We start from the raw sequence: 23,380 nt of genomic DNA on the forward strand, positions 1-23,380 counted from the left end.
GTTTAGATTGGTGAACTCCATTGCAAAATTAAGAGAAGTGAATCTCAAAGGATAATACTGAAAGACAAACTGGACTAAATTTATCACCATCAATAATTGTGAGTACAAAACAAGAATATTATGGGTTAATTTATTTTGCATGGTCTTGAGTATATGTCAAGTGTGACTTGATCTAATTATCTTAGGCCTAAATCCTATTATTAATCCCAACTAGAGTAAAACCATTGATTCAATTGAATTTATCTATGTGTTGATTCACCATTCAACAATTGATTCTGTGGCTCTACTCTAACCAGCGTCATTTTAGCATAGGTGTTTTGAAGCACATCTTAATACTTGCAAGAACTGTATAGGAATACCTAACCAGTGAGCATAGTTGTATTTGTGCAATGTGACTTAGTTTAATCCATGCAAAGCCTGTCATTGGGATAGAAGTCTAAGCTATCCTTTGAAGTGAAACATACTGATCTTTTTCATGGGCCTCCAACTTAAACAGATAAGTACCATGAAATACGCTAATGATGGGAACACAGTAAGACTTGTTTTAGTTCCATAATTATGGTTGATTCTGGGTTGATTCTGATTCAGTGGGAGTGTTTACATTGCCTGTAATGTATGGATTCTCACGTCTAGTCCAGAAGTTCAAACACTTGGGCTATTGAAAGCAAACTTTTCAAACAGCCTGGGGAATGGCAGCTTTAGCATGATCAGCTTCAAAGGGAACTCAGCACCAAAGGCAACAGTTGGGGGGGGGATAGTAAAATAGCACTGCTTTGCAAAATATTGAGCTGAGGACAGGCAGTGTGGCTTTTGAAAGACCTCTAAGACTGATCCTGATGGTCCCATCTCAACAGAGACAAGCCAACACTTATTCTGGACAAACTTCTTTATTAGTGATCAAATCCATAGCCAGATCACAATCCTAGAGGAAAAATCAGTTCTGGACCACCACTCTCAGAACGCCTCAGTGGCCACACTCATTGGGAGATTCTAGGAGACGTAGATCCATAAGAGTTCGATTACGAACCTTCATCATCATATCTACAATGATGGAGCTCCATCATTGTAGTTACAACTGGTACTGTCCATTCACCCCACCTTGCATCACAGGGGCTTGGACAGGATAGCTGTTGTGGTTTCTTCCAACTCTGTGATTCTAACCACATTACCGCATTACATGCTTATAGTACGGCTATTCCACTTTTACTGTGCTGGCTGCCCCCTGTTGCATTTTAGGGTTTGTAGTTCAGTGAGGCCTAAGAGCTTACTGGCTGATAATTCTAAATGCCCCTCCCTAAACTGCAGATCCCAGAATGCAACAGGAGGCAGCCAGAGCAGTTAAAGTGAAATAGCAGCACTATAAGAGTGTAGTGCGGTAATCTACCTTCACAGCCTGGCAGAGCCCCAACAGTATTTCTGAGGTGCTGGAAATCAGAGCCCTGGGAAAATGATATCCATTGCATTCTCCTGGTCATAGGGTGCCTTGAGAACAGGCAACTGGAAAGACCCTTCAGAGTCCTGAAACAACCACTTGTCCCAAGCAATGCAGTGACCGGGACGTCATTTCCCAGTGCTGTAATCTCTAGCAGCTCAGAAATGTTTCAGTTTCACTGCCAGGCTGCAAAGGTAGGCTGTGGGGATCAGGTTCGGTCAGCTGTGATCATAAGCATGAATCCCCAGCAGTTAAAATATTGTAAGTCCAGCTTATGCTTTCATAACTGCTGAACAGGATGCCAGCTGTTGTTGTCCTCCCCCCCAAAACAATTATGGAACTATGGCCCTGTACAGACAGGCCCTTTGTGGCATCATGGCGATGTGCTAGGGTTGCCTCGGGGCAGCGCATGCACATGCCCCACAACCTTAGCACGTCGCCATGATGCTATAGCTGTGCGGCACTGTCCAGACGGCGTGCACAGCTATGATGTCACTGCTGCATGGCATCCAGATGGAGCCGCACAGCAGTGACGTGCTCGCGCCACCACCAGCTGTTTACGGCAGCGCAAAAAGGAGCCACTTTTCAGCACTTTTTTTCGCACAACCGCACTGCGCAATTTGGTTGCTGCGGCGCGGCTACACGAAAAAAAGAGGAGGCTCCCTGCTGCCTCTTTCTGGTGGTCTGTACGCCACCCATGATTCCATTTTAACATGTTATGGAATCCTGGGACTTGCAGTTTATGGAGGGCTATTTAGAATTCTCAGCCTGAGAGCTCAAGTGCTCTACCAAATCACACATCCCTGGATTCCATATTATGTTGCCATGGCAGTTAAAATGTGATCATAGTAATATAAGTGTGTAGTATGAAAGGGCCCTTAGTATTTAACTGGATATACATACAATCTGTATTGTAGTTAAGGCTTAAGTAAACAGACAGATGCATGTAACTAAACCCTGACAACTCCTTCTCTTGAGCATGGTAGTGGTAGATCTTGCTCTTCAAAGTCATGTTTGGAAATCTACAGTGAGGAAAGCATAATGAAATTGTTGCTGCATGGGAAAATGCGGAGGAGGTGGAGTGTTAAAGGATCCCATCTCTCCCTCTAAATTGCATCCCCACTGAATCAGCTCTTTCTTTTTAAAAAGCAGCTGTCAGGTTTTAATTGCACACATCTGTATGTCATATCTAGCTAGGCTGACAACGGAGAGAAGCAACAGTGGGAAATTATTCCCATTCTATCAAAAGGTTCAAAAGCTCTTGTCGAATAAATTGATTGGCAATAGCTTTAACACAGACTAAAGCAGCCTTCCCGAAATTCATGTCTTCCAGATGTTTCAGGTTTCAGGCCTCACAGTCTCTCACCATTGCCCATGTTTGCTGGGTCTGGAGTTACTTATAGTCCAAAACATCTGGAAGGCTCCAGTTTGGAGAAGGCTGAAGTTTGGAAAAGTTTTTAAGGCATCATGCATCAACTGATAGTATTTATTTCCACAAAGTGCAGTAATGTTAGCTATTCAGTTTTATGGCTTTTTTAAAAATCCATCTATGAAAGCTGTACAATAGCGAAGACAACAGCACCTTATAGACTAACAGATCAAGTTTGTTTATGGCTATTAGCTGTGATAGCTAACAGTGCCTGGCATTTTAGTATGATGTTACTTAGACTAAGAATCATAGAGTTGGAAGAGACACCAAGGCTTATCCATGCAGGAACTCAAAATCAAAGTACCCCCAATAGACGGCCATCAAGCCTTTGTTTAAAAACCTGTAAAGGAGGAGACTCCACCACTCTCTGAGGGATTGTGTTCCACTGTCGAACAGCCCTTACTGTCAGGAAGTTCCTCCTAATGTTGAGATAGAATCTCTTTTCCTGTAGTTTGAATCCATTGCTCCATATCTTATTATTGTTATTATTATGCTTTATTTATATAGCGCTGTAGATTTGCACAGCGCTGTACATACAAACAATAAAATAGATAAGAGTAAACCTGCCCATGATGTACAATCTAAGAAATAATAGCATAATACATATAAATAATATATAACAATACAGGAAAGGGTTCAGTGCTCTGGAACAGCAGAAAACAAGCTTGCTCCATCCTCAATGTGACAGCCCTTCAAAAATTTAAACAGCACTATCATATCACCTCTTAACCTTCCCTTCTCCAGGCTAAACATCCCCAGCTTCCTAAGTCTCTCTTCATAAGTCATAAGTCGCCCTCCTCTGGACACACTCCAGCTTCTCAACATCTTTTTTGAATTGTGGTGCCCAAAACTGGACACAGTATTCCAGGTGAGGCCTGACCAAAGCAGAATACAGTGGGACTATTACTTCCCTTGATCTAGAACTAAACATTATACTTCTACTGATGCAGCCTAGAACCACATTGGCCTTTTTAGCTGCCACATCAAACTGCTGACTCATGTTTAACATGTGGTCTACTAGGACTACTAGATCCCTTTCACATGCCACCTTGTTAAGCCAGGACACTGCTTCATATTCTTATGTGTGATCATGGCACTATTGCCATGGCCACAAACGGCCCTGAAACTCACCTTAAAAGCAAATCAACCATCCACAGTGATGAGGTTTGTACTGCAGGGGAGTGGGGCACTGTAGGATCACAGGACCAGCCCACTCCCACCAACAAGCCAGACTGCAGGGATGCAGGGACCCTTGCAGGGACCTGTCACCGCTCTTCTTCACAGCCTTTCTTGCTGCCGGGAAGGAGTGGTCACATTATCCTGCAGCACCTACACAGCAGCAGCACAGACCTCCATCATTCAGGACAGCCAAATAGCTTTTAAGGTGGGTTTTAGGGATCAAGTGGAGAGCTAAATCACAGCTCTGACATCCTGGCAACATATCTGATGAAGTATCATGGCCAATGGAATCTTCATGTGCAAGGACTATATATTTTTAATTGCCAAGTGAAACAGAAAACAGGCAATGGCTCTGGGCTTGTCATTGGTAGAGACAGGACCTCTCATGCAATATTGCAGATATGTATGAAGCTGCATGCACAGAAAATCCATGTATTTACCAACATTTGGATTAGTTAATGTAAAAGGTCCTTTCCTATCCAAATTTGCATCTATTCACCCTCCCTCTGCCAAAAATGTACAGCCGCACGAATTCATGCAAATTCATGTAAAGTGAATGGACGACCACATGCTAGATAATGAACATCCTCACAAATACTCATGGATAGTCTGGTAAAAATTCCAAATCCTTTTCCAGCACAGTTTATAGAGTTCACCCCTCCCCTTGCAAAAAGCCTAAATTCCTCTGAATCACATGTGGCCAGATCACAGTCTTTTTTTAAATAGGATGAGAAGTATTTAAATTGTGTAGACAAGTCATCAGATCCTTGTAATGAATCAAGCATTGTGTGCCTGAAGGCAGAGGTCATTTAGTGGTGCATTTGTATTATAATGCTTCAGACATCTTCGTTTCAAGGTAAACAAAGCTATTCTTCCCCTACAAGAAAACTCTTGGTCATGTGCATTGGTGAAACATTTGTTACTAGTGGGACCAATGCTCTTCTCTGCAAGATACTAAGGACTGGAGTATGGCTTTGGCACAGCTTCTGGACTCTTAGGACGCATACATCATTTAAACAGCATACCTCCAAAGTGACCCAAAGCAGCTTTATTTTGGCCTGTCTGTATGGGGCCCTAGGCTGTAAGGTATTGATCTTTAGCATTCACTTAAGAAGTCAATAACAGTTTAAGAGGCAGGTTTTAATAGTTCACAACGTTGCTTAGAGATTCTGGAAATGGTCAAGTGCACTCAGACTGGGATGAATGATCAACCTAGCCCATCAGTTTCTGGGAATGAAACAGTTCCCATGCCTGTGGTCTTTGCAGGCCAGCACCCTTTCGTTCCATTTTAGCTCATAAGAGTTTTTAACCATTTTAAACTCAAGCAGAATATCTCTTAGTGTCAAAATTCTGACTTACCAAATTCTGTACCAAATTCTGACTGTGAAGCCTATGAAGAAAAAGCGGAAAAGGAGAAGCAGGAATCTTTCCTTTAAAAAAAGGACACAGTAATTGTACAACAATTGAAATACACAAAGGTTAAAAATAGAACCAAAGTATCTATAATATAAAGCTACATCCTCCCACCCCCCACAAGAATAACAATTTGGAGACACGCAGGGCTGACCTGCAGACAAGTCGAGACATATATTGCTTAAAGTCTTGCGAAAAATAGCCTAGCTGGCACTGGACCATTGACCCCGGCAGCTGAACTGCTTCTCTGTCCTTTAGGTCAGAGTTGATACTCACAAAGGCACAGGGCTTCCTTTTACTGGAAGTACAGGACTAAAAGGCCACTCTAAAATGCACATTTGGGCAAAGAGTTTGCTGAAATAGGAGATCTTGGAAAAGTTGCTGCTTTGGGAGCTACAACTTCCAGAATTCCTAGCTTGCAAGGATTTTTTTGTAACTGTGGCATCCATACTGAGCTCTAGGAATGGCCCAAGACAGTTTCCTGTCTGAGGCAAAGAATAAGATGGTATCCCATCCCATGAGCAAAAAGCCATCTGAACTGGCAACTGGATATTTGTTCAATACTGTTGTTGGGACAGAGGTCTTTATCACAAGAATGAATATAGCAGGCTAGCTTAAGGGGCATGGAGGAAGCCACATGGCATATACAACTTTCTCCTTGCATCTCCCAGAATCTGCTGTCTGTAGTGAGACCACTTCAATATTCCTAATGTAAGTCACCTTGATTTCCATTTTGGAGGGAAAAGGTCAAGTATATGAATTGATGATGATGACGATGACGATGACGACAGGGCTGGCTTAGTATATAGAACCTGGAGTCCTGTACTTGATTTGCAGATGTTCAGTTTGAAATCACATGCTGCAAATCCACACATATGTTCTATTATATAACTGGTGACAATTCCCAAAATGTGAGGTATAGCAACCAGCGCTGATGCTACATTCTCACTTTATGATCAAATGCAACCCTGTGCTTCACCCACCACATCACTATACACAGGATATTTTGTAACATTTTCTTGCTACTTTTTGCAGGCTAATCTACATTTAAATCTAATCTAAATCCAAAATATGTGCCCATTGCAGCCAGTATGATCAGTCAAGTCTTCAGTGTGTTGATTTTATTAAACCCAGGCCCTTGTATTTCTGCAGTATCAGTGGACAAGTTAACAGTCATAGGCTTGAAAAGAATTGGAGGCAGATTACTACATGGAAATTATTGTCACTGTTTTTGACCTTGTATGGTTTTGCTGGAAAAGAAAACATCTGCCCTGCACAGTTTGTTTTTCCCATCGTACCCAACAGAACACATATGAAGCACATTTAGTTTCACTCACACAAACATATAGGCTTTCATAGGCTCTAGGGCTGCAGCCACACTACAGAAATTATCCAGGTTGACACTACTTTAAGTGTCAGGGCTCAGTACAGTTCTGGAAACTATAGTTTTGGGAGACAATTAGTCTTCTCAGTCAGAGAGCTCTGGTGCCACAACAAACTACACATCTCAGGATTCCATAGAATTGAGCCATGGCAGTTAAAGTCGTGTCAAACTGGATTATTTATGCAGTGGAGACACAGCCTAGGTCTCTTTGGTTTGGATACAGAGCTATCCCACTGAGCTACACAACACAGGAGAAATTCTGTTCTGTATTTCTGAAGAATAACATGGTACCAGGATCAGCTGGAGGACAATCTTTCACAACCAGATGCATACAATACCAGAGGCTGGGAAAGTTACTTTTTTTAGACCACAATGCCCCCATTATCCCAGGGAGTTTTAGTCCAAAAAAGCAACTTTCCCAGGCTCTGGCATGCTGCACTCATGCTGAGCAATAATCCCACTGCTAAGGGATCCTTTTTAACATCTTCTGCCTTGTATCCCAAATTTCCAAATGGTGAGGCTGCAGCTTGGGTGAGTTTGCAAAACTGCTACTGTCTCCTGCTTTCCTCTGACTGTGCAGCAGCATTATCTCATCCCAAACGCTTGATCGTTCAACCAAGCCAAAGTTGTCTGCTTGCTTGCACAAATCTCTCTTGTCATCTTTGTCCTGTAGTAACCTCCAGCTTGAACTCCCAGGTCTCACTGTGGAACAAAAGCTTCCCGCATTGCATTCTTTCAGATACCGGATGGGAACTCCCCCTGAGCATCATTCATGTGAGGGTGGAGAGGAGAAGTGGGGGCTCTCGCACACAGAGAGAAGGCATGCATTTGCAAGAAACATTGTTGACCGAGCAAAAACTGGGAATATGCCCAATTCCAATCTGACCTTGGACGATATCACATGGGAGGAATGTCTCCCAATTTCGAAAAAAAAAGAAAGTAGGGCCAATTCGAAAATGAAAGCTATTACGCGAATAGTTGTCAAATGCACAGAAGAACACAGCGCCCATCCCAAAGCCAAAGTAGTGCGAATGCAAAAGAAGTTATCATATGAGTACATACCCTTCGTAGTCTAGAATTCGAATTAGCATCCCTGCACATGCGCAGTGAGGGAAGAATCAGATCTTGGACTTTTTACACTTCTGGCAGGGCTTGCCTCCGGTTCCTGTGGTTTTGCCTTGTTTCACGTTATTTATTCATTCATTACCCTTTATTTCACGTTATTATGCAATTCACATTACTTGTTCATTACCCCTTATTTCACTTTATTTAGGCAATTCACATTATTTAGTCATTCATAACCCTTTATTTCATGTTATTTAGGCAATGTACTTTATTTGTGCATTCATTACCCCTCATTTCACATTATTTAGGCAATCCACAAATTAAAAATCAGACCAAAGCAACCTTGTGCTTGGTTTGAGCATTGGACTATGGCTCTAGAAGGCAGGGATAGAATCCCATTGGGTGACCTGGTGCAAATCACACTCTCTGAGCCTCCTCAGAAAATGGCAATGGCAAACCCCATCTGAATAAATCTGCAGGTGTGAAATGTCATTCCAGGAGCAGTTGCATGACTGCTGCTCTCATTGTGTTAATGTCCCCAAACGTACTAATCCATGCCAAAGCAGTCAATCACATAACATATAATATGGACACTTTGGCAAATTTAAAAGCAAATGGTTTTATTTTGGAATGGTAGAAAATATAAATGATACATACTGTGAGGTATCTAAATTTGGTCCCTTGACATCCATGACTAACCTTCTTGTCACCTGAGAAATGGTAACTTGCTCGTGATCTATGTGCAGAAGACATTTGGGGTAGAAAAAGTCTATTTAAAATACATAGGCTTTAAAAAAACTCTAGTTTGCATGCTTTCCGGTCTCTCTGTGCTTGCTCTGCTGAAGCATATATGAACACTGATGTGACCTAAGAACAACATCTGTTTTTCTGTTTAAGGAGGACAGGAAAACCATGATGAATTCCATATTTCTGGGGATGGTAGCTGAGGTGAGAAAATAGCTGGTAAAACAGCCAATGTATTATATGAAGAATGCTACAAGTTTAAGAATCCTTTCACACTACACAATAATAGCAATATGACCCCAATTTAACTGCCATGATTCCATCCTGTGGGGTCCTGAGGTTTACAGTTTGATGAAGCACTAGAGCTTTTTCACTTTGGTCCGGTACAGATGGGCCTCGACGCATGTCTTGATGACATGCTAGGGTTGCCTCGGGGCGTTGCTTACAGACACCCCGCAACCCTAGCACATATTCCATACATCAAAATGGTGGCGCCCTGTACAGATGGGTGCCGCCATTTTGACGTGATGGACGCTTAGTGTCCGCACATCACAGCGTGTTACTGACGTTGTGCCATTGGTACAGTGCGGCGTCAGTATCGCGCCGCAAAAAGAACCCGCTTTTTGCAGGTTCTTTTTCCGCTGGTGGGAAGCCATGTGGTTTGTGCGCTGCGTTTTTCTCCTGGTGGAAAAGTAGGTGCCAGCAGACAGTCCTTTTCGGGCGGTCTGTACTGGGCCTAAGAATTCCAAATACTCCTCCCTCAACTGCAAATCCCAGGCTTCCATAAAATGGAAACACTGCATTTAAAGTGGAATTGGAGTGCTATAACCACACAGTGTGAAAGGCCCCAAATCTCCAGAACATTTGGTTCAAAAACAACAGATGACCAGTAAGGCCTCTGCCAGCTGGAGTAGACAACATGGGACCTGATGATTAAAGAGCCCAATAGAATATGAAGCAATTTCCTACATTCAGCAATGGTTCAGTCTCTCATAACCTGTCCAGTCTAAGTATAGTTTAAAGACAAGCAACTATAAAAAACCAAAAGAATAGGAAGCTTTGACACTGAGCACTAACAGCGAGCACCTGGATAGTAGCATGAGAAGCAGACACAGAGGTCACCTGAGCACTACTTTTTCCACTAAGCTGAGATGCTCTCCAATTTGTATTCCAATTTAAATAATATCCATTGTCTTATAAATGTGGGTCTTTTCCTGTAAATTGGTGGCTGCAAACGTTATGCAATTTGTGTTCTCTATTTCAGGGTAAAAAAATGAGAAGGCTTGTTTGATTCATTTTAGTAAATGAGCATGAAGCAATTAACACATTTCACATGTCCTACATCCTGGGGTTTTGACTTCTATTCTGCTGTCCTCAAGCTCTGATAAAATGCTCCCCCTTCCCCTTCGAAAGGAGAGAAATAATCCAGTTTGACACCGCTTTAACTGCCATGGCTCCATACGATGAAATTCTGGGAACTGTAGTTTGCTGCAGCCCCAGAGCAGATTATTTCTGCAGTGCGGATGCAGCCAAGGAGGCAGAACCCCATTCCTTCCCAGCTGAGACCAAGACGACTCCCTCCAGATGGGACATATTTTAATCTATTTGCAGCCAATGGTCATGCCCTCAGTAAGTGACATTTCAAGGATGGCATCTCTCAATCATAGGTCTCCAGCAAGGCCCTTTTGGACATGTTTGGGATTTTTAATTTACTTTCCAACAAGAAGGTTTGAACAAACTCTTAAGCTGAAGATACTGAATGAACTGGCTATGTCTTTTTCTTCCTTTGCTTTCCACATGTGGTTTTTTTTTGGTTCATATTTTGAGCATCACGAAAAGTGTTGCTTGATTATTCCTGTGAGGTCAATTAAGTGAACTGGCATAAGTAATTCTGAAGAGTTTGGGAAATAAACAGATATTCTGCAGGAGGCAAACTGATGACTAAACAAGCCACAGGAGATAGCATATTGCTTTTTATTAGTACTCAGAAGACAAGATGTTCATACAACAGAAGGATAGTGTTGAAGGAAGACACGCAATCAGAGTTGCATTAACAATCAACAAAATCACATTTGTAGTAGAATCCTATACATGTCTACTGAAAGGTGAATCCCATTGAGTACAATGAGGCCTACTTCCAGGACAGTGGGTATAGGATTGCAGCCTTATGCTGTAATAAACTAGACATAGGCGGGTTACAGACCGCCAGAAAGTACGCGACGAGCGCGTACTAGGGTTAGGAAGGGGCGGTGCTTCCGCACCCCCTAACCCTAGTACGCGCTCTGCGCATAGAAAATGGTGGCAGCCGTTCCACACGGCCGCCGCCATCACTACGTCACAACCGTGCTGCCTCCAAATGAGGTGGCGCAGTTGTGACATATTGGGGCTGCGCCAGGGCACCTAGGGCGCCCTTTCCGCAACCCCGGAAGGAGCTCCGTTTTGGAGCCCCTTCTGGGTTTGCGTCGCTGGGCGCAGACTTCAGATGGCTGCGCCAGCGACTCAGAGGAGAAAGGGGCCAAGCAGCCCCTTTCTCCTCCTTCCCGCCGTCGCCGGGTGTCCTTGGGGCTTGAAGCCCCAAGGACACCCCTTTCCAGGTCGCAGGGAAGCGGCCTTTTGCAGCTTCCCCGCAGCCTGGAAAGCAGCGGATCGGGGCCTCGGAGGCTGCCGGTCTGGCAGCTGAGGCCCCGATACAGCGGGGAAAGGGGCGGGTGCAGGCCGCCCCAAATGGGCGGTCTGTAACCCGCCATAGAATCATGGAGCTGGAAGAGATATCAAGGGCCATCCAGTCCAACCCCTGTCATTCAGGAATACAGAATCAAAGCACCCAACAGATGGCCATCCAGCCTCTGTTTAAAACCTCCAAGGAAGGAGATGCCAACGCACTCCAAGGGAGTGTGTTCCACTGTCGAACAGTTCTTATTGTCAAGAAGTTCCTCTAAATATTTAAGTGGAATTTCTTTCCCTGTAGCTTGCATCCATTGCTCTGGGTCCTATTCTCAATGTGACATCCCTTCAAATTTTTAAACAGGGCTATCATATCACCTTTTAACCATCTCTTTTCCAGGCTAAACATCCCCAGCTCTGTAAGTCTTTCCTCACAGGGCATTGTATCCAGACCCTTCGCCATTTTGGTCTCCCTCTTTTGGACACGCTCTAGTAGTTTTTCAACATCCTTTTTGAATTGTGGTATCCAGAACTAGACACGGTATTCCAGGTGGGGCCTGACCAAAGCAGAATGAAGTGGCGCTGTTACTTCTGTTGATCTAGACACTATACTTCTATTGATGCAAGCCTATAATTGCATTGGGTTTTTAAGCTGCCATGCCACACTGTTGACTCATATACATGATAGTAGAAGTGGACAACTTGGCATCCCATATATTTTTTGGCCTACAATTCTCATCAACTGAAGTCTGCATAGAGAATAGTCAATTATAGAATTTGCAATCCAAAAACAACTTAAAGGCAACAGTTGTCTACCTCTGCCCTGTGGCCTAAAACAAGAACTGTCAACTTCAGTAGCTCTGGGAGCCAGTTATCTCCTGCCCCTGGACACTTTGGAGATGCACAGACCAACAAATCCATCCATCCATCCATCCATAAATGTGAAACCAGGTGTGGCTGGAAGTTTTTGTCCAGTTTTGAAAAGCTGGTATGTTTTGGTGCTATGTGGTGAGGAAGGGGTCTTGACACCTATTTGAAAGATGAAACTGGAAAGATGGCGGGGGGTGGGTGGGTGGGTTGAATGCCCAGAGTCTGTAAAAACAAGCTTAAGAGCTACAGGCAGCCTGCAGGTCTAACTCCAGTTTCAAGCCCCAACTAGAGAAGCCCCAATGAATCAATAGGAACTTGATAAATCAACATTTATGCAAGTTTCATGTATCCAATGAGGCTATTCTAATTGGGACTAACAATTGGATTTAGGCCACTTTTGCAGAACAGATTTACAAGGCCACTATAGGATGTCAGAAAGTGAAACTGGTACAGGTTGCTGGATAAAAATAAAAATTTAAATACATATATATATATATATATATATATATATATTTAAATTTTTATTTTATTTGAATGTTCACTACAGTAAGGGAAGAAGAGAGATAGTAATGAAGGAAAAATTATATATATCAGTAGAATTTTAAAGTGCAAGTTGTGATTAAAAGTGGGCCCCAGATTTGCAATGGTTAAAGATAACCGTTGTAGAAGACCCACTTGGCTCTTATTGAATCAGTTTGATGCATGTAGGTTTTAGCAATTCTGATGGCTCCAGTCCAGCTAAGTTAATAGATAATTGCTGAAAAGAAAGGCTTTACCTTTAAATATCTTCCAACAATCTATTCTAAAGCAAGCAGAAATCTATAATTTCTTTTTACTGGAATCCTTAAGTCACCTCTCATTATCTTGTCTTGTGAAAGAGGAAAACATGAGTGTTGTTCTTTTAGAATGGAAATATCTTATCTCCCCTAAGGGCTGGTCATTGCTGACTACATTTTTTAAATGTATAGTTGGAAGGATTCTTTAGTTTTATGTTGTCATGCCATGGGAAAACAGTCATATTTTTTTTAAAAAATTAAAAGGTTAGCAACATGTAAAGCTGTTTTGGACCATAGTGGGTCCAGCATTTAATGAAGTGTGGTGTGGTATGATGTCTATCATAAGAGACACATAGACTCATAGAGTCATAGAGTTGGAAGAAATACACAAGCAAAGCATTCCCAACCAGCCACTGTTTGAAAATCTTCAAGGAAGATGCCAAATCAAGAAGGTGACAGGATTTACTTAACTTCAAGTTATATTACCATGTGAAATGTATTCAGTGCTATATAATTAGGGAAAATATGCACTTGCTTAAAAGAGTGAGTGAGCTTAGGGAACAAAAGATTGCTACAGTGTGGTATAGTGATTTGGTTGTTAAACTAAAGCTCTGGAGATCTGGCTTCAATTCCTGCTTGGCCATGAAACCCACTGGGTGACCTTAGGGAAATCACATTCTCTCAGTCTCAGGGGAAGGCAATGGCAAACCTCTCCTAAAGAAATCTTGCCAAGAAAACCCCATGATAGGTTCACTTTAGGGTCATCGTAAGTCAGAAACTACTTGAAGGCACACAACAACAACAACAACAACAACAAACATTTAGAAGGTAAAGATCTGCGATATGGGTGGCATGCCCATTAATGGTTTGATAAAGTTAACAAAGAATTCTGTAATCATTACATAAATTGGAAAAAAGAAAAAAAAAAACCTAAGCCGCTCCTCACAAGGCATGGTTTCCAGACCTTTCACTATTTTGACCACTCTCCTCTGGACACATTCCAGCGTGTCCACATCCTTCTTGAATTGTGATGCCCAGATCTGGATACAGTATTCCAGGTGAGGTCTGACCAAAGCAGAATAAGGCCTCCAGTTAGAAGAGCAAAGGGTAAGAGGGGCCACATCACGAGTGGTAGCAGCAGTACCAGGAGGATGTAAGATGGACAGTGATGGTGAGAGATGGCTGGGCAAGGATTCAGGCCGGGTCAGTGGCACCAGTGGCATCCCTGCCCCTGGTGTCACCCAGAATGGGGGTGGGTTTTCCTGGGGTGGGCACAACGCATCCAGGGGCAGGGATGTCAACCAGGTTTCCAGGGAGCACTTGGCCCTCTTCCTTGCCACAGCCCCATTCTCCTCATGAGGAGGCTGTGGCCAGGAGATGCAGGCAGGCAACTGGGTGTCACCCCTCTTCTGAGGTGCCACCAGTGCAAGCTGCAGCTCTCACACCCCCTAGTGATGCCATTGGATGGCACCAGGCAGCCCTCATCTGTTTGTGCTTTTCAGACACCCTCCTGCTCAGTCCAGTGCAGTTGTTGTTTTTGTTGTTGTGTGCCTTCAGGGTGACAGATATATAAGATTTTCTTGGCAAGATTTATTCAGAGGATATTTGACACTGCCTTTTTGGCTGAAAAAGTATGGCCAGTGGGCTTCCACGGCTGAGCAGCATTCAAACCCTAATTCAATATAATATAAGGTAGGACACTCTTCAACTGGTCATGGTCTTCCTTGCTGTAGTGAGATAGATTATATATAAATTATGATCATTATATCTATATTTGCACTTACATATATACATATACATCGGCAGGTGCACAGTCTATCCAAATCTGTGTCCTTTCTTCAGGGGTGTGTGTGAGTGTGTGTGCGTTCGTGCGTGTGTGTGTGTAAAATGTATTTCTTACTTTTTGCCAATATGTGAGTGACCACCCTGTTAACATAAACATGTCATTAGATTATTTTGGCCCCAATGGTAGCCAAACATGAATATACTGCAGTAATTCAAATGCAAACACTTTGCAGAGTGTCTAGAAGCTAAAAATGGCACATGGAGGCATAAAGTCTCCAAGTCAGTCCAAACCACAGGAGTGTTTTTCACCTCCATCATCATGCAAAAGCAACTCAGGAATTAAATATCACATTAAAAGGCCAGAGGCTACAACATGATGCTAACCCAGTTCATCTTGGGGCTGCCTTTGAATTGATGCTGACCTTTTCTCTTCACCTGTTCAAAGCCAACAGAGAGCCAATTCTTTCTGGGTAGCAAATTATCAAACAAGGGCAGTGCTTACATTCTTGTTTGGGGACAAATCCTCTTGCATCAGATCAGTCAGACGTACAACTGAACATGAGCCATGCTCTTTTAATTTCAGAGCATTCTGCAGCCAGCATTTGGTGGCTGCTGGTATTGGACGATAATGACTTGGCAAACATTGTCTGTGACAATAACTGAAGCTAGTACCTAAGAGGTGCAAAAGGCCACATTTGCTTCTATTTCGGGACTTCTTTAATCCTCCAGTTGTCTACATTTCCATCCAGGTCTCCCCATGAGGATTCTTGCTGGCACGGGAGATGCACTTGTAATGAGCCAAATGCTTCATAGCAGGGGTATGTGAATACCTCTTGGCTCCAATCCTTACTCTACCCTTTTCCTCCTAAAGTGTTCACCAAAGATAGCAGCAAACCCTCCAACGTTTCAGAGATAAAAACCAGGGCATGTGTAACCAAGAAACATCAGAGTGAGATCCAGATGACAAAAGTTATTAACGACAAAAAAAACAGACAAGCCAGGACATGCTGCAGCAGTTCCCTTTTGCCTGAGTCTACTGGAAAGGTCAAGATTTCCACCTTCTCCTTTTCTCTCCCCCTGCCAAGTCAACTGAGTGCAAATTACTTGCACTTTGAACTCAGTTTGCACCAATGGAAATAAAGGAGAGACAAGGGGGGAAGTGGAAGGAGAAGAGAGAAATTGGGACATTTTAAATGCAGCTGGAAAAATAGGACAACAGAGGATTAATCAGGATTGTCCTTGCCAATTTGGGACAGTTGGAGGACATTTAGAAAAGTAGCAACTGGGTTAAATGACCCTTCCTACTAACACCAAAAAATCCATTCCAAGAAGCATTAATCTCTCTCACTGCTCCAGAACTTCCTTGGAGGCAGAGCAAGGGCAAGAGCAAAAGCAAGGTTCTTCTCCACTCTCTACCTTTACCATTTCTCATTCCATTCCCTTTGCAAAAGCAAAGTCCCAAACACAAGCATTGCATTTTCCAGGAAATCCTAAACTCTTGAGTGCAGCAAGACTGGGACAGGAGTGAAAGGGGAGAGGGAAAGAGCTTTCATCCCCTGTTACTGTTACTCCTGGCTTTCCACCAGCTAAGTCTGGAAGAAGTGAAGGGAAGCCAGTTGCCTGACAATGGTGGCCTTGGTTGTAGGTATATCAATCCAATACAAGGCAAATCAAACCAAAGCTTAGATTGTTTCAAACTAGGCATAAGACTTTTCAAACTGGGGTGGAGAAGAACACAGTCATAGTTTGACATCCCCCATATTGAACTTCACTCTCATCAGTACTCTATAGCAGGCCCAGTCTCCCATTGATGTATTGGACTATCTTAAACCAGAGATGTGAGTATTATTGTTCAACCCAAGCCAGGAGTGCTGGAGCTGTTCCACTTGCTGTAATTGTTCAGTATAATAATACAATTTATTATCAATTGCTTCCTTCTAGTATCTTTGCTAGGGCTTGAATATCATTTGTAACACTTAAATTAGAAATAAAAAATAGGAGGAAGTATGCTATATAAACAGGATCTTTGTTATGTTACTAATTATTTTCTTCTTTGCAGTAAGGCCAGCAATTTACTGGTTATATTCTGCTCTTCACTCATATAGAGCACTCTGAGCAGTTTCCCACCATACAATATAAACAAAGTGCATGTCAGTTCTTATAGTCTAATAATCCACCATCCTAGTCTTCAAATACTACTAGAGTTAAGGAAATGTATTGACTGACTTCTTCTGTTGACAGGACTCTCTGTGCTGACATCTGGGATCAAAAACGCTATGACATCATGGATTCCCTTGCAAGGTAAGAATTCCAGAGCAAATCTCTTTTGAAAATCTGCAGTTATGTGAGTCATCACAATTATTGCACTCTTGAGAATACAGCACTGGGTTCTGTTCAATGTTCTAGTCAGGAAGCATCCTGGGAAGCAGGTGGTTATAATGCAAGAATGGTATCAGATCCTGCATCTTTTAAGAGTTCAGTAATCCAGTCTTTTGTGTTCCTCAGTAAGACTTTTATTATTCACTAACAAATGAAGTTTACAGCTAGACTTCTCCAGAAAGAACTACCGTCTTCCACAGTCTCATCCTGTTGTGACGCACACCGCGTCCTATAGTTTCACGGGCTTCCCCTATTTTGTTTTCATTTCAAAGTACCCATTTTAGGCTCATCTGTCCAGCCCCTCTTTACTAACTTTTGTTCTTGCCATGGCTTTCCTTTTTCCATAAGGCTGGCTCGAGAAAAATATTCCTCCACACATTAGTGCATATTTGAACCAAGCACTATCTCCAGCTAGAGCCATCAACATTCTTTTTTTAATCATTGACTATAGCTCCCATTAGTTTTCATATACAATTATACATGTATACTAAACTATGATACAGTGGGCCCTTCTCTTATGTGGGCGATCTGTTCTGGACCCCTTGCGTAAGTGAAATAACACATACGCTCAAGCCCCATAAGGAGTGGCCCCTTTCTCCTCTGGCTGCACCTGTCAGGGTGCCCATGGGGCATGAAGCCTCATGGACACTTCTTTCCAGGCCACGGGGAAGCAGCATTTTGCCATTTCCCCGTGGCTTGGAAAAGTGCCAGGTTGGAGCCACAGGGGCTACTGTTGAGGCTGCCTTGCCTCCAACCCGGCAAGAAAAGGGGCAGCTGTGGACCACCCCTTTTCTGCCATCTGTACCCCGCCTTAGTGGACCACAGGCTGAACATGAGTCAGCAGTGATGCAAGCAGCTAAGAAAGCCAGTGCAATTCTCTGTTGCTGCTGTGTGCCTTCAAATCATTTTTGACTTATTGTGATCTTAAGGAGAACCTGTCATGAATGAAATGCAGAAAGTTGCAATTTTTTATTCATACAATACTACCAAAAGGAATTATTTTTAAAAAGCTGGTGATTCCCTTTGTGGGGACATAGTTTGGGCAAAGCATCTTGGGGTCCCCTTACCTGTCAGTGGCAGAAGCACACCATTTCCCAACATGCTCCAGAGCAAGCCTGTGAATATCTCCCAGCCGAAATTTTATTGTGTGTTTTCTAGTCCCAGTTACGTTTTTTAAATCGTGTTTTGTATCATTTGTGAAAGTTTGTGTGAAGGTAGAGGGCCAAATGTAAATTGGAGTATTTTTTTTGTGCATATTTTCTTAATGTATGCATATTTGTATGTGTTTCCTCAAGAGTGTGCTTGTTTGTATTGTTCAAAGGTATGCATTGTTAGTTGTGAGCCTTTATAATTCAACCAAATCAAAGGAGTGGGAACAAAATCTGCCACTTATGATTTCTTTCAAATGTTAGAAAACTGAAAGATATGGGTAGACCTACACCAATAGTTGTATATAATCTCTCTCTCTCATACACACACATGCATACACACAGAGACACACATGAATACAATCAGTTAATGCAATTTCTTTTCCATCCACACTTCAGAGTGTATTTTGGTACATATTTTTCCAGTCATTTTTCTCAATGTATTCAGATTTTGATGTGTTTTCCACATGGACAAGAAGAGTGTGCTTGTGCACACTGTTCAAAGGTATGCATTGTCAGTTGTGAGCATTTATAATTCAAAAATAAAAATGGAAGCTCCCATTCAGCTGCCCAATATGGAGTTGCTGATACAAGTTTAAGGGCTAGTGGGTCATGCAACTGCTCAAAAATGCCAAATCTGATGTTGGATCTGCAGGTAAGTGTGCATTTCCCTGTGAGCAGACAACTATCAGTGCACATGACCAATCAGGCTTTCTCAAAATATCCCAGGCAGGTCTGTTCACATGGTTGGTTGTGGGGGGGAACCATTACATAAAGCAAAAACTGGAAATAGAAAGCAGAAGCAGAAGGGAAATGAGATTATGTCATGCCAACTTGCTGTATACAAAAGTTACCAAAAGTCTGCATTCTAAGAACTGGCTGCTTTATATAGCACAGTGTGAAATCCCCCATTGCCTCTAGATCTGTTCTTTTAACAGCTTACTGAGGAGTTATTCATGTGTTTTGTTTTGCAATGCAACTATGCAAATAATCTCACTCACGCATTTGTTCACATTTTTTTTATCTGAACTGCATTTCTGCGCATCTCTGCGAGTTCTGTTGCTCTCATGCATCAGCACCGCAAATAAAGATGGAATTGATGATACAAATGTATTTGAAGTTATTCTATAAAATAACCTACTTGTCGTTCACATTGACAAATGAATTGATTCAAAGCAGACCTGCTTCAGCCAACTGAAGGGGAAATTTAAATCGATTCTGATACGCATCTCGTTCACACTTACATGGAATCAATGTATTGAAAAAGACGTGGAAAAAAATCAGCATTAAAAAGACACACATTAAATGGGTCTAGCTCATGGCCCTACTTTAGTGATTCGATTTAAGTGCGAACCAGGGTCATTTAAATTGCTTCAAACCAGTGGGAATTTAAACCATCTGTATAACCCCAAAGATGAAGTTTCTCCTGGTATGTAATGTGTCACCAGAAAAAACTCCTTTTCTTAATTGGTCTCTCCGCTTAAGCAGGTATTTCTCAGCCTCTTCCAACTTTTTCTCTCAACTTCAGCCCCTGTCTTTGGTTTCTATGGCTGCAACTTGGTGTTGTTGTTTTTTCCTACTGTGTTAGTGTGTCACCAAAGCTGGACTATGTACATTCCGTTCTGGAAGCCTTGTTCCTTGAACTGCTGGAATGTTGTTGTTTCTCACCAGCTCAGCCAATGGATGCCAGAAGCTTAACTGCTAGAACCATGGTGCAATACAGAGTCCACAGTTGGATGGAATTTAATTTAAGGGAATATTCATGGTAAATCATAGTTTCTCCAAAATGACAACTCAAGAAGGATTGAGATCATTAGGATTTTCATTCATAGTTGAATATGAATTTGCCCATCAAGCCAAATTAATGTGGTAAGATCCTAAGGATATTCCTGACTGAGGAATATCCTTGCATCATTTGCGTCATCAACTCCATCTTTATTCAAGTGCCGAACACGTGTGAGCAACCAAACTCATAGAGATGTGCATAGATGCGGTTCCACGGTGTAAACCACAAACCCAAAATGTGTGAGATTATTTGCATAGTGCACTAAAAGTAAAAATGAATGACCCCCGAATCAGTCTGGTGGGCTTTCCTCACAGTAAAATGAAACTGTGTCCAGATGCATAGCTCCTTGTTTGACATTCTATGGCAGCCCAAAGAGAAATATACCTTCCCTTTGAAATAGGAGCTGGTGTTAAAAAAATAATAATCCCACATCAGTTGTAAAGAGAGAAGCCAACCAAAAAAGGGCTTGAAGTTTGATGCCAGAGCTCTAGAGTCTGTGTGTCTGGTTACGGGAACATAAACTGCTACATCTTGGAAGAATTTTGTGTTTCAGCAAGAAGCACAAAGTGATGTGCAAGCAGCCCAAGAAAATCTTGACGCTAGCAAAATCACGTCATATATTTAGTCAGAGTCACAAGACACACACAAAAAAAGTGTTTTGCGGGAAGTAGCCAAAATTCCTTTAAGAGTAGAAAATTTGGCAGAACTCATATCTAATCCAATCTGAAATAAGTGTTCAAAAGGTTGTATCCCCCTTCTTTTCTCCCTTTAGGATATTATTCTGCAAAACAAGAGGTTCCAAAGAAAAGCACATTTACTTATGAAGGGTAAGGTTCCCCTCTGGTTAAAGAAATCTTGATAAATAAACTAAGAAAAAAAAATTAAAGAACTGTCAGTCAATTGACCAAATGAATTGTACCTGATTGTTTGGTGATATTTGCATGTGTGAGTTCTTTAGGAAAGGAGATACAGTACATATGCTTTTATTTGAGATACCGCACGGGTGAATCGTAGCAGGCATCATCCTAGAAGAGGCATTCTCTCGTTTGTATACAGAATGGGATTACAATATCTTTTTCGATATTGTTTTCCAGCACCTGTAAATTACACAAGGAATTCTGTTTTGTTAAAGATGTTAAAGGATATCTGTCTGATTAATTAGCTCATCTGTTCAGACAATCAAAACTCAGTTAAATTGTAATGGATCAATTCAACTGATAAATCACTTACATCTCTCAAGTGCTTTCCTTTCTATAGACTTGTCTTATCCATTCTTCTCCTCTCTATCCCCCATTTTTCTCTTTCTGTCCTTCCATAGGGACTGCCCATAACATTTTTGAATTAAAAAAAACTTTTCGGGTACTATTTAACTGAGATAGGTAGTACATACATTGAGAATGTGGGTGCCATTACCCCTGAAAGTTATAAGATATGACATTGTGTGAGAGCAAATCATGCATACTCTCCAACATTTTACAGTAGGGAAGCCAGGACATATGTGGCCAAGCAGCATCAGAGTGTGGTCAAGATGGCAATAGTTATTAACTAAGAAGATAGTCACACAATCTAGAAGAGGCTGCAGCAGTTTGTTTTTGCCTGATTCCCCCCCCCCCCACCTCTCCCCTTTGTTGAATTAACTGAGTAGAAACTACATTCCATTTGCACTTTGAACTCAATTTGCAGAAATGGGCGTAAGCTGAGGACAAAGTGGAAAAGTGGGAGGAAGAAAATGAAACTGGGACAATTTAAAGAGAGCTAAAAAAATTGGGACAGCAGAGGATTAATCGGGACTGTACCTTACAAATCAGGCCCGTTGGACGGTATGAGCATGGCTACTTCTGTGAAGCCAAGGAGAACTACAGCCAGATTTCCAAAGCAGACATCAAGATCTGCATGAAAAGTTGTAAACAAGGGAGGGAGGAGGGAGTCAGCTCTCAGACTTTTAAGGAAAAAAAATCTTAAACTTCTTAAAAATTAAATTTCAAATTGGTCATTAGAATCACAGAATCATAAAATCTTAGAGACCACAAGGACCATCCAGTCCAACCCCATTCTGCCATGCAGGAAATCTAAATCAAAGCATCGCCGACAGATGGCCATCCAGCCTCTGTTTGAAGACCTCTAAGGAAGGAGACTCCACTATATTCTGAGGGCATGTGTTCCACTGTCGAACAGCCCTCACTGTCAGGAAGTTCTTCCTAATGTTGAGGTGGAATCTCTTTTCCTGGAGCTTGCATCCATTTTAACAGATGCAAGAGTGTCTCCAAAGGAGGGCGACTAAAATAGTGAAGGGTCTGGAAACCATGCCCTATGATGAATGACTTAGGGAGCTTGCATCCATTGTTCTGGGTCCTGTTCTCTGGAGCAGCAGAAAACAAGCTTGCTACCTCCTCAATATGACATCCCTTCAAATATTTAAACAGGGCTATCATATCACCTCTTAACCTTATTTTTAAATATTAGATTTACCGTATGTGTCTTTTAAAATCCTGCCCCCTTTATGTTCACAAAATTGGGCTAGAAAGGACCTACCTATGAAATAAGTTGCCATAGTGAAAACTGGAGAGGATTCCAGTAGCTTTAACAGTTGTGTAAAAGGGGTGAATTGCAGTAGGCCTTGCTTTTTACCTGGTTGCAGGGAAAGCACCTCCTGTTGAAAATTCCTTTTTTACACAATCATTAAAGGTACAGGAGCCCTCTCGAGTTTTCAGTGTGGCAAACTGATCAAGACAAAGGGGAGAAAACTAGAAGACCATGGCATTCATCCCAGTGATGCATTGGTTCTATGCTAGTTTGGCTGTTTTGGTAGTTTGCTGAGAGTACAGAGTGGTTTTTTTTATTTACAGGTCAACTTGCTGAACTAGAGCTCCATGAGAAGAAGGAACAACTGCTAAACCAGATTATGTCTGTGGTGTAAATATACCCATATGTCAGAGTAAGGTGCCCTCAACCAGTATTGTTCCAACATAAATCAGCAGTATTTGCTATTAATCATACAGTACAGCTAGGACACATGTGATGCCTGCATCTTTTCAACATGAATCAACCAATTAGTTTGGCCTTCTATCCACTGAGCACATGTAACCTTAAGCAATGCCCAACAATAAACTATAGCAATTGGTACTAATAAATTATATAGTATATCTGTATTATGAACAATTCCTCTTAATTAAAGTCAAGGTTTCTTCCCCCAGCTACATTACTTATGGATGGATTTTTCTTAGCTCGGTTTGGGATTAGGTCAACAATTATCATACCTTCCAACAGAGATTGCTAGGTAAAGGTAGTCCCTTGACATGAATGTCTAATCGTAACTGACTGTAAAG

At 42.0% G+C, this 23,380-nt stretch overlaps 1 long non-coding RNA gene across 1 annotated transcript; it reads left to right on the top strand.

Moving 5' to 3' along the window:
• Nucleotides 1–22: 22 nt before the first annotated feature.
• LOC149307300 (uncharacterized) lies at nt 23–23,162 on the top strand. Its single transcript, XR_016282279.1, has 4 exons — nt 23–98; nt 16,983–17,042; nt 20,827–20,881; nt 22,901–23,162. It is a non-coding gene; the product is annotated as an uncharacterized LOC149307300 (long non-coding RNA).
• The last annotated feature ends 218 nt before the right edge of the window (nt 23,163–23,380 follow it).

Source organism: Sceloporus occidentalis, unplaced genomic scaffold (assembly GCF_023333645.1).
Source record: "Sceloporus occidentalis isolate IW3139 unplaced genomic scaffold, rSceOcc1.0.p SCAF_9, whole genome shotgun sequence".
Lineage (NCBI taxonomy): Eukaryota > Metazoa > Chordata > Lepidosauria > Squamata > Phrynosomatidae > Sceloporus > Sceloporus occidentalis.